The sequence below is a fragment of the Macrobrachium nipponense genome, chromosome 18 (genome assembly GCF_015104395.2).
Source record: "Macrobrachium nipponense isolate FS-2020 chromosome 18, ASM1510439v2, whole genome shotgun sequence".
NCBI lineage: Eukaryota > Metazoa > Arthropoda > Malacostraca > Decapoda > Palaemonidae > Macrobrachium > Macrobrachium nipponense.
The window spans coordinates 62153874-62165618 of record NC_087211.1 but is presented as its reverse complement, the minus strand read 5'-3'; the positions used below and the strand labels follow the sequence as shown (position 1 = coordinate 62165618).

At 36.2% G+C, this 11745-nt stretch overlaps 1 long non-coding RNA gene across 1 annotated transcript; it reads right to left on the bottom strand.

The window, feature by feature from the left end:
- Nucleotides 1-745: 745 nt before the first annotated feature.
- On the bottom strand, nucleotides 746-10132 carry LOC135196767 (uncharacterized). Its single transcript, XR_010310465.1, has 6 exons — nucleotides 10012-10132; nucleotides 8819-8932; nucleotides 6855-6978; nucleotides 4663-4809; nucleotides 4380-4554; nucleotides 746-1136 (listed from the first exon to the last, which is right to left on the bottom strand). It is a non-coding gene; the product is annotated as an uncharacterized LOC135196767 (long non-coding RNA).
- Between the last annotated feature and the right edge of the window lie 1613 nt (nucleotides 10133-11745).

The window sequence follows — 11745 nt, the reverse complement described above, 5'->3', positions numbered from 1 at the left end:
ACAACAACAATCTTTTTAAAGCATGTAATTAATTCATTTTGTATGAAGGTTATGTCAACAAAGAGGAGAGAGAGAGAATTTTGGCCTTTTACTATTATAGATTTTAGAGCCAAGATAAAGTAACATACCACTAAATAAATGTTTTCGCAGAGAGAGAGAGAGAGACGAGGAGAGATGACGAGCGAGAGAGAGAGAGAGAGAGAGAGAGAGAGAGAGGAGAGCGAGCCTCCTGACAATAAGCAAAGGTTTTTACTTTAGGTATGTTGGTGGAAAATCCTCCACGATTTCATTAACGTATTAAAGTTGCAGACTTTAATCCCAAGGGTAAAAATGAACGCGTCTATTATGACTACGCTCGTTTCAGGGTTTTGTGAGCATTAAAAGCAGCGTCATATAACCAGGAACATGTCCCCTTAACCTCAGCCTTAAGTTAAAAAAAAAAAAAAAAAAAAAAAAAAAAAAAACTTTTTCGTGTTCATGAAAAAGATTCGCTCATTTTTTCAGCTCTGAATGAAAAAAATCCCTTTCAATATTTCTAGGATTTTAGGACCAAGAATCTAACTTTCTCAATAAAAACAAATAATTTACTTTATGATGTATAATTTGTCGAAGTTACACAGTACTTTTCAGAAGTTTCCACAGCAGTGACGTAAAAGAAGGTAATGGATTTTAAGATTCCTATACCTCTCTCTCTCTCTCTCTCTCTCTCTCTCTCTCTCCTCGTCAGTCTCCTCCTCTCTCTCTCTCTCCTAAACCTTCTTCCCACACGTCCATAATGGGAAGTAAAATTTAATCCTCGTTCGCTCCCTGCAATGTTGCCCGATGTGAACAAAATAAACCGGAGTGTGTGCGCGCGCGCGCGTGTGTGTGAGAGAGAGAGGAGACCTTTTGACATTATGTCATCGTATTTTTCCCAGTGTCAGAGCTGGGTCAGAATCCTCCCGGATTCCATTAAAGTCGCAGACTTGAATCCCAAGGATAAAAATGCAGTGCCTCTCGTGACTGGGCTCGTTTTAGCAATTTTCTCTGCACCAACGGCGGCGTCAAATAACCCGTAGAAGGGGTCTCCTTAAACAAAGCTTTTCAGGCAATTCAAATTGACAGTCATTCCATAATCATCAGGTAAGTCTGTAATTCTGAAAATAAGAAAAAATGTAAAATAGGCAACTGCAATGTATAATTATTATTGGTATATCTTTATCATAAATGTCTAAATTTGATAGAGTATTTTTAAAACGGGATAGAAATATGGTCTAATTAAAATAATTTCAAAATACGTATTTGTTAATGGGATATAAAATAGAATGAGTTACCTCACTGGGTGTAATTTGCGGCTAAGGGAGTCAAACAGGCTAAGCAGTTATTGAGATGTTGACATTTTGAGAAGCAAATAGATATAACGCAATCACTAACGTACAAAAATGCTCTTAGAATTATAAAGTATTTATATCTTGGGGATGCCGACAACGCTGAAAGATATATTACTTAGAAGACGTGGAAACGTATTGATACTATATCGAAGGCATTAGTTCCTTATAAAATAAGTAAACCACAAGCACTACAGGTTTTGGAAAATCCCTTGGGTTGTAAATATAAAATAAGATCGTTTATAATCTATTAAAGAATAATAGTCTTTAGCCACCAGAGCAGTTGTCAAGATTACGAGAACGTTTGGAGCTAGCTTGCAAAACTATGCGTGTAGATCACAGTTTGCTATGCTATTCAGGAATTATCGATTTTGTCTACATGAATGAACGTGGTGTCGCGCGGAGGTTACAGCCTCATAAGTGCTCAGTTAGAGCCACAAGGAAGCACGTTCGCAGCTCAATTGTGAGCCAATGAGAGCGCGCGTCACTAAGCGGGTAGTCAGTTCTAAGCCAATCAGCATTTTTCCCCATAAGGCGCCCGTAAGTGTCGGCCAATCACCGCACAGTTTACAATCTCCGCTATTGTTTATATTCCCCACCTCCCCTTATTTTCAAGTTCTTTAGCGGATGTACAGTATTGGTGAGTACAGATTAAAATATTTGCTTTTCTTAGAGAAGTAGTTGTGATTGCAGTAGTATTATTTGTCTACAATTTTTTTTGTTTGATTATTATTATAATATTGGTGATGATTATTTTAAGGGCTAAATATTTTGATGATGGAATGTTATCATAGTCAACATCATTATTACTAATATTACCGTATTATCGTTATTATTTGCTATTATCATTAATAATATTATCATCAATACTCCTATTATTATTATTATTATTATTATTATTATTATTATTATTATTATTATTATCATAACATCCATGATTGTTATACCACGAAAGTACTTTTATGGAGAGTACACATTTTATTATCATTATTATTATTATCAATATTATTAACCAATAGTACTGTATTTCTATATTATATTTTGTTATTATTATTATTATTATTATTATTATTATTATTATTATTATTATTATCCTGTCCGACTCCTCTAAGTTTGAACGTCTCACACGGAACCACACGGAAGACATCAAAAGGGATACCAACCGTGTCATCAGTACCATTCATGCCGCAACCAACGCAGTCCACCTTCCGCCCCTCCAAGGGGACTTCAGCCTTGGTTACCTCTATGAGAACGTGAAAACCCATAAGGAAGGCAACCCTCTCCGCCCTATTATCAGCCAGACGCCCGCCCCGACTTACGCCTTGGCCAAGCGCCTCAATCAAATTTTGACTCCCTACGTCCCGAGCCGCTATAGCCAGAGTTCATCGGTGGAGTTCCTTGAAGAAATTCGTGACTCCCCCGGCACTGGCATCATAGCATCCCTCGACGTAGAATCCCTATTTACCAACGTTCCCGTCGACGAGACCATTGACATCATCATGGATCGAGTCTACCGAGACCCGTCGACATCTTTATTATTATTATTATTATTATAATTATTATTGCATCTATTGCTGTTATAACACGAATATAATAAAACTTTAGTATCCTTTTACAAATTTAATTATGGTTCAAGTGCTGGTTATGAATAAAACATACACAAATGTGCGGGGTTAGGCGTACACTTATTGCACAAGCACACCCCACAATTCTTTTTTAATTTTCACCAAAAATTTATAAAGGGTAGGGCTTTCATATGAAACTTAATTTAAATCAATATCTTTCTTAGAAGCAGAGTAATGAATGCTAGACTTTGAGGACAATTTACTCATATTTTAAAAAGTGGCGTTTACCACCTTGTGGTACTGAGGCCCTCAACTGCAAAGGTGGCTGGCTATTCAACCACCTTTCGATGCCTCCTTAGAATGTTCTTCCTACCCGGGAAGATATTCCTCACCACACCACCCATTCACTCTTTCTCGCTCGCTAAAAAAAAATACAAGAAAAAAGTAAAGGAGAGACATCACCGGTCGTACGTCAAGGCGATTGTGACTACCTTCCCTCCATCATACTGTTGCCTTGAAGGCAACCGACAGCTAGCTTTACAAAACGTTCCTCATCTCCGCATGTAACATTTGTCTGAGTGTCCCCTCAGTGATATTGACACCCCAACAAGTCGAGACATAATAGGATGTCACTGGAAAGCCTTTTATGAGCCAGGAATTGACGCGAGAAACCACTGAACAGAGTGCGTCTGACTGGTTTACCAATTGGTCTTATTGATGTGCTAATGATCCCTTTGACTTTGATGACTGGTCTGGCTGGGATTCCAGTAATTTAGAATGGTATTTGCAAAGTCTTTGGTTGATTAAGACGTTGGTCTGACGAGAGGACTGATGACATACCATGATTACAGGCGATGAGTGAGGCGTTAACTTTGTCATGATCCTGTCAGCTGCCTTATACCTTCAACCTGACTCAAACAAACTAGTTACATAAAGCTTGGCTTATCAACCTCCTCTTCAACCTCCTTTAAATAAAGACAATGAAGACTGGGAAGCCTGTTTCTGTGTTAAAACAAGAACAAAAATGACACGTTCGAAATTAAGATTACGAAGAGATCCTAGATTTAGATATGAACACTGGTTTAACATGCAATGGGAAGGGATAAGAAAGCCCTTAAACAAGTTCTCCTATCTACTGTTCAATAAATCATGATTCCAGCGATCACCGTTTATGGCATTTAAGGGCTTTATTATTAATAGTATTGAATCGTTTATCAACCTTTTTCACGATGGAAAACTATTTTCCCAAGCTTGGTTCAATTTTGTTATTAAACAAGTAAAAAATCCCCTACACTTGTCTTTAATTATCACTAACAACATTATCCGCAATTTCACTTTGAAAGTTACCAGAGTATCAATATTTGGGAGATAGTCACCTGGTAATCCTAAATAAGTAATCCTAAATATTTTTAGTTATGAGTAGCTTATAAAGTATTCATTATAATACCTGTGCATCTAAAGGCCTGTCCACACGAGCGGGTCTGATCGGTGTGCTCTGAGGTTGACAGGCAAATTCTGGCGGGCTTACTGGTGAATGTCCACACGGGTGATGCGATGGAGAGGTGGGCGTGCCCGACGATGCAATTAGTGCGTTCAGTGCGGTACGATAAACATGGTGCCTACTGTAAAGAAGTTGATATTGAGTAGCATGATAATTGCTTTGCATGTAATGAAAAAGAAGAGAATATGGTGCAAAGAATGGCTCAGTAAAAAAAATATGGTTAACGTACGTCTGCCAGGGTCGAGCACAAGCCATTGGGCACCACCATGATGATTTTGCTACAAGACCCATCGGGCAATTGACGGTTTGCCCATCAAGTGTGCCCGTTAGAGGGGAGGTCCGCCGATCAGGCCCGGTCGTGTGGACAGGCCTTAAGCTGTTTAAATAAAAGCAAATTAGTGTTTCTGTTTCCCTGGTATTGATTGAATCATGAAATTTTGCGTGCGCCAAAGTTAACAAAACCACCATCTGGAAAAATATGGCCATCTGCCCAAACTAGCATGGTCATCTGTTCACTGTTAAAAGCACATCCTCTGAATTTCAGGATAAATGCTGTGGGAATCAAGCTGAATATTGATTACGTTAGATTAAAATATTTTAACATCTATCCACCACTTAGTTCTTTCCAATAAATTTCTCATAATCAGTCTAATGATGTCCTGGTTACTAATGCATTAATAGTGTCTAGAATAAAAGCAAAAACTATCATGTATTTTCCACTTCCTGGTAGATGACCTCCACACCACCCCTAACCCCGTCCCCCCGCCCCCACCAGCAGCTTCAAGTATAAGGAGAGCGTTTTACTTTCCATATATGCCAGTTTAGCCCAGGTGCAATTTTACTGTAGTAGTACATGAAATCTGACATCCCACTTCCTGTTTTATTATTGTAAACAGCATTATTTTATTGGTTTGTAGTTAACGATAGACTGTCTTTAAAGGACCAGGAATATAAGATTTGGGCTGAAAGCCCATTCACTGTGAACAACGAGGTCTTTCAACGTTGAAAACTATATTGAGTAAAAAAAATAGTTAAAGGAAACAGGGAAAACCTCTCTGTTGCACGATTAAATGGAGGGTGGAAAGTAAGATGGAAGAAAAGATATACGATATACTACAGTAAAAAGAGAAAAAGTTGCAGTTAGGGGCCTTAGCAAGACTGCAAATAACCTTAAGGCCTGGAATGCACCGCGTGATGGTCATTGATAGCACTACCCTCGTCAGGGGCCTTTACCTTAAGCCCCGTCCACACGGTCGAACTTTGACCGACAGACTTTGTTCGATGTGACGTCAGAAGCGGAGAAACTGCGGTTAAGCTTCCGAGTTCTCCCGCTTCTGACGTCACATCGAACAAAGTCTGTCGGGCTGAGTTCGACCATGTGGACGGAGCCTTAGCCTTTGGTATTCTAGGATTGTGACTGAACTGATTTCTCTGTGCAGCCAAAGGTAAAATCTAAAGCCACTTGCCTGTCTGAACAATCTAGAAAACATGCACTGCTACCAGCTCATACCTAAACAAGTTGTTAAAATTTGTGCCGAGTCAAGATGAATATTGATGGTACTTTTTAGACTTTGTTATTACGTAGTGATATTGCAAGCCATTCTCAATAAGCTCTTCTCAATAGTACTAATGTCAGCGTACAGCTTCACTCATTACCAGATATGCTGGCTCAAAAGTTTGGCTTTAATTGTAGCCAGTTAATCAGCAATAGTTAAGAGAAAATTTGTTATTAAAGCTTATCATTGCAATTTTTAACTAATAATTTACTTGTAACTTTTCGTGTTCTTAGAAACTTATATTACCATTAAATGGATTACATATTTTATTTTATTGGGGGGTAGGGGGAATAGTACTTGGTCATTAAATCACTTTTATCCCTTGCTGCTTAGTTCCTTACAGTACTCCACCCAAAAACACCTTTAGGCCAAGCAACGTTCTCAGTTTCATTTTTGATGAATACGGAATCCTCCGTTCACTACCGAGGTATCCAGGAGTCTTGTTTTGAATGTTTTGACTATTTATGTATTACGAGGTTTATCACCAATACATTTTTTTCTTGGATAGGGTTAATTAAAATATACGGCTACGTTACAGGGCATTTTTTAAAGAAATATATAAAGACAAGGCAAAAGCTTAAAAAACTGAAGTAAATATAATTTAAATGACCTTGTACAGTATAAAGACAATACATTTGAACTTATGTAAGTTTTGTCTCTTATAATTATTCGAAGAAAATCTATCCCACATTAACATTTACAGGGCTAAAAAAATTATTTGTTTGAAAAAAGATCTTCCGTTTTAAAACCACTTAACAGCTTGACTTTTAAGATTTTGACAACTAATAAATGCTAATTTTCCGACAAACTAACAGGTTTAAATCCAATTTAATATTAACGTGTGAGGTGAGGCAATGATAACCACCTTATCTGCAGGTCCACGTTCACTGCCTCGTTTGTGTACAGTCAGAAGACTAAGTTTAATATTTAATTCTTAGATTTCCGAAAACCACAACTCTTAAGAGGACCGGTCATATTTCCAAAGGTACCTGAAATGAAAGGAAAAGCTGTAGTATCTCCATTTAGTACTTCAAAGGCTATTCAACCGGAACGTTAAATGTAGAGATATTTTATTGTTGAAATATTCATCTAGTTTATTTTCCTCTTATACTTCGGCTCTTTTTATGTAATTAACATTACCACAACACTTAACAGCTTAAATTGAGTAGTTAATCGTTAGTAACTTCACACATATGAATTCCTTATATAAAATATAAAGTTTCGCTGACTTTCGACAAAGTACATCTAACAAATTAAGTTATCACTGCACTATGTTAACTGGTAAATTAATGATTTACGGCCATTTTTTCTTTTACAAAACTTACAAATTCCAACAAGTTGAATAGCCCCGAATTGCAACAAATATACTGGAAAAGGCACCGAATCTTTGATAATTTTGACCACAAGGCAAATTTTAAACATAAAACTTACATAATGTGTTACTTTTAATCTAATAGCAAACTTTAAAATTATCAGAATTGCAAACTAGCCATCCTAAAACATTTAAAACGATGAGAAATCATGCAAATTGGCTAATAAAAGGAAATTTATAAAAAATGCTAGAAAAATATTTTTATCACTGATCAACGCCAAAGTTCAATTTTGCAAATCAATTACAAACAGTACAATAGAGTAAGGCAATAAATTATTTAAACAGAACCAGCTGCCGGAAATTTAACTTCACATTTACCAGTCTATTAACACCACCATCATTGCTACAAAAAACCATATATCTCCTATTTCATAACTAAATCTGCCATTGTAACAATTTTATGATATACCTATCTGTAACGGTTATTACCCTAATTTCTTTAACTCAAGTTCAGTCTAACAAGCTTGCAGTTTAATTTAACAATAAAAACATTCTATACCTCAACTAATAATTACTGGCATCAAGATTAAAGTATTATCCAATTTACCTTCAAAATAACAATGCTTGCTAAACAGCTATACACCATAGTTAAAGCTCCTGCACTTTGATGTAAACTACTAATCTAAAATTCCAAATATCAAAATACTTCAGGTATTAAATTTAATGAACCTTAAAGAGTCTACTTAGGACAATCAAAGCCTTAATTTCAGGCTTATACTCCTGATTGTAATAGTCTTACCTGCCAGTTTCGGATAACTTTATACAACATAAGACTAAGGAAATTGCGATGGCTTACTTTAGCAAATTCTAGGAAATTTCTTGTAAATTTTACAGTTTCTAACAAGTAATTTTTCCCCAGGCAACATACCTGTAGTTTTCAGCTGACTTACCTCACTCAGCATATCTTAAACATTATGAAACAAGTGCATTCTATAGTTTCAGAAAACTTACAACACTATAGAACACTTCCTGCCTATTTCAAGTACTATGACCATTGGTGGACTGTTTAGCACCTACAGCTTATAAAGTAACTTTGGCCCACTTAAACCTACACTTGAGCTCTAAAGGAGTATTTGCTTAAATCTTAACCGCCCTAACATTCTTTTAATTCATATGAACCATCATTTTACTGCATTATACTACCATGGCTATGAATAAACCAGTAAAAATTTTAAATGTCTAGGTACATAATTTTAAAATATTAACCCTTTAACTTAATATGTTAATACTTAATTTTCTGGCTAATTCTAATTCTCTAGATCAAATAAGCTTTATAGTAAAGCCTAAGTCACTTATCACCTAAAAAAAAATCCCTCATGAACTTGTGTAGCAGGTCCTAGGACATACTACACAAGTCATGGGGGTACCCCCACCTCTTCAGGGGCACCACCCCTGAAGGGGTGCAGGCAATAAAAAAATGGCTAAGAAATTAGGAAACAGAAGTAAAAATACTTAACTTCAGATAAAGTAGGTTCGAGTGATGGGTAAAATGGTTCTTTAGTCTTCAGTGAAGAAAAGGCTGGTCTCTTAAGAGATATTGCAGAAATAGTCAGCGTGGATAAATTAGAAACCTGCAAATAATACTTTCCTCAGCACTCACAACTGACCAGTAAACGCAACATAATTTCGCTCCAGTAGTACTATTTTTACATCTCCTTTAAGATTAAATCGGAAAATGTGTTCAAAGCAAATTGAAGTCTTTGTATTACACCAAAGCACTTAAAGCAATTAAGTCATAGTAAAGCACGGGCAGGTTAACTGGTTATTTGAAATTAAATTTGGCAAGTTAATAACTTGCGTATACGGTATAAGAAAAAAGTTAATTATATTGAAGTTAACACTTAAAGAACTCTAACAAAAAGGATAAATTTAAAAAAAAATCTGCTTATATGAAAATTACAAATTCACCATATGATAACCTAAGGTTGTTCACACACAAACTGCGAACTAAAATCAAATACGAATTTTAACGAAAATACAACTCATCACAAAATCCCAAATATCGCCGGTAACGAGGTCGGGTCCCTTTTCTAGAGTATATGCAGTTTCCCAGGAGGGTGCTAACAGCTAGAGGTCTGTTGTGTCAACTATCAAAATAATTCTTTTAGTGACAAAATGCGAAATTTTAGTAGTATTTATAAGTCCCCAATACTTTTAAATTAAATTGTAATTGCATTATTTTAACGGAAATCTCAAGCAAAATTTCCATTAGTTATAAAACACCGGAAATGTTATCATAAAGATTAGAAATCACAGTTCTCTTCAACGAGACAATCACAAAGTATTAAGCAATGGAGCCCGGCGAACTTGACAGACCTGCTGCCGGAAGTCTTTGATTGCATCGAAAGGTGAACCACTAACAGCAAGACCCAATACTCATCTTCAGAAAAAGTTAATAGAAATCACATTTAGCGGATAAAACAAAGGACGGTAACCACAAACACTTTATGATATACAGAGAAAAGTTAACCATACACACCACCAAATTGGGAGAAAAAGATTAAAGAGCGCACATTCCCATGTACACTAATATGAAAATAAAAATTAGGAAAACTTAACAACTGAGACAAACCAAGCAGCTTCTACTTGATGCATAAATTATACACACTACAAACTAAGACGATATTAAACAAGCTACCAGGACACCCACACAGCAGTTCCTGGATGGAGACCTTAACGGTTAATTGGTTTACAAAATCATTTTCACCGTCGTAATTTTGTTTGCGTTTCCAAGGAAGGATACAAAAAGTTGTTCGTTTCCGTGAGTGTTCGTTCACCTTTTCAGCGCTTTCTCGCTCATCCATTGTTAAATGGAAACAGCTGTCAAGGATCTACAAGGAATACCTCGATTGCTACTTTTTCGAAAAAATGCAAACCACTTTACAATTACCCATATATATTTTTTTACTTATTTTGTGTGCTATTAAAGTTGACGCACGCGAAATGTGTGTAATGCTTGCTACATAAAATAATTGTTTAGAAAAATTACTCAGCAGATGCAGCAAAAAAAAATAAATATTCTTTAACATAAAAAAAATGTAAATCTTGTTACGAAAAACTTGGCCTATGAAAGCTGAGTATTTCTAAAATAATGTCTTATAACCGAGATTTTAAATAGTAAGTTACAAGGGAGATTTAAAATATGTTGTAAAACATCTGTGATTTCTGTTTTATACAAGTAATATTTTTTCAATCTTTAATTTGGCAGGAGTATAAGTGTACAGCCTGAGAGATTCTTTCTGTATCAACCTGATACAACCCTTTAGAAATTATTGTTGTTCTTAAGACAAAGTGCGTGTGTCTTTGGATGTCTAATGAGAAATTTTGATCACTGGTGACAAAGTTTCTGTAAGTACTCACACATATTTAATTTACTTCTTTCGCGTAAGGTAATTCATCTGGAATTCTGATACGATGAAAGACAAGAATGATATATTCTGGAGTCCAAATTACTTGCTGCTATCTTTAGGTCTAATCTAAAAGCGGCATAGAAACTTAGTGATTGTTTTTTGCTACGCTTTAAAAATAGTTTTATTGCTCGGAATGGCGAAAGGAGTTCATAAAACCAAGGAGTTTACATCGACTTCCGATGCGATGCATTTGGAAATAGCCTGAAATATATATTAGAAAGTGCCGTAAAAGATAGTTCATTATCCCCAAAAGAAAGCGTTCAATATGTCTGTCAAGGAAGAGGAAAGAGCACTCCTCACACCCACTGAATTGGCCCAAGATTTCTCATTCCAGATGAGAAAGGACAAATAGACAAAACTTTCTTCAACACAGACCCGAAGCCGATGATGATCCGTCGAAAATGCAAAAACTTTCAAACTGATGGGAATGTGGGGTGAGGGATCAGGAACTGCTGCTTAACACTTTGCTTCTTTCATGATGAGTTAAAAATAAAATGGAGAGAGAGAGAGAGAGAGAGAGAGAGAGAGAGAGAGAGAGAGAGAGAGAGAGAGAACTGCTTCCTTGAACATCCCTACGGTTGATCTCGAGTAAAATAGCATATAATCACACTTGAATTATATATAAGCACAATCAAACTTCTGTGAATGAAATGCTAATTATAATGAATTCATAATTAGTACATCAAACTGGCTGATATACCTCTGCAATATGATCGCTTGATAAGACGACTTTTGGCTTTTCAACACCGGCTGAGCATCTTAACGAAATGAAGTGCGAAAAGCAAACGGACGTTCATTCCGTAGGCGGCGGAGATCTCGAGGTGGAGATGCAATCTCCAATGAACTCAGACTACCGGAAGTTGGCAAATTGCCGGACTTGATTAAAGCTGTAGTTTTCTTGTGAACGTTTTTGTCTCATGTGAATTTTCCCGTTTATGTTGTCCACTTTCAGATTTTAGTTGTTCAAATAATTA